Genomic DNA, 934 nt, shown 5'->3' with positions numbered 1-934 from the left:
GTGCCACACAGTGGGACTGATCCCGGAACCATGTGGTTGGTAAGGAAGCTACTTACCACACAGCCACTCCTGCGCCATAGGTTATTAATTGTATCACTATTTTTATATGCAGCATACATCATTGCATGTACACATACATACATGCATACATAATAATATGCATAACATAACATAACATACATACATACATACATACATACATACATACATACATACATACACTGTTTCCCTCAACCAAATTAATCCAAGAGACATTGGTTGACTTGGAGTTATAGTAGTGGAGCTCAAAGTGCCATGCAATGGGTCTGAATGTGAAACTGCATTACTGAAAAGCAAGCTTCTTAACCAAGCACCCAAGCAGGTCACATAACTAATCATAAGAAAAAATAAAACACAAACAAAACTATAAACTTGTAAACTAATTAGATCAAACATAATCTTGGGGTGACATTAATAAATGCAAGATGAAAAAACTAAAGATGAAAGAATGTAAACAGAGTTTTCCGGAAATTAATATAGAGTTTCAAGTAAATGACAAAATAACATTAAAATAAAAATTATTAAATTAGATATGAACACAAAATAGTGCAGTTGGCAGTAATAAAATATTGCTAGATTTAAAGTTATTATTGATGGGTTTTATATTTTATAAAACTATTTATTATATGACAGTAACACTGCCTGACATATCATTGAGAAAACAGCCACCCAGAAGTTCTCATTTATCATAAGCTAACACAAAAAAAAAAGTATTTCTACAGCATGACTAATATGTATATCTGTCAGTCTGTTTATCTATCTATCTAACATCATCATCATCATCTAATATATGATGATGATGATGGTGACGATGATATTTATATATATGAAATATATATATACTTATATATATATATATATGCGGACGTTAAACGATGATGATGATATATATATA

The 934-nt window shown here is 30.3% G+C and overlaps 1 protein-coding gene across 2 annotated transcripts in view; it reads right to left on the bottom strand.

The window, feature by feature from the left end:
• LOC106871048 (hemicentin-1) overlaps nt 1–934 on the bottom strand; it is a 359,318-nt gene that overhangs the window by 144,314 nt on the left and 214,070 nt on the right. The gene's annotated exons all lie outside the window — the stretch shown is intronic.

Source organism: Octopus bimaculoides, chromosome 2, assembly GCF_001194135.2.
Source record: "Octopus bimaculoides isolate UCB-OBI-ISO-001 chromosome 2, ASM119413v2, whole genome shotgun sequence".
In the NCBI taxonomy this organism is placed as follows: Eukaryota; Metazoa; Mollusca; class Cephalopoda; order Octopoda; family Octopodidae; genus Octopus; species Octopus bimaculoides.
This window is presented reverse-complemented; position numbering and strand designations above follow the sequence as displayed.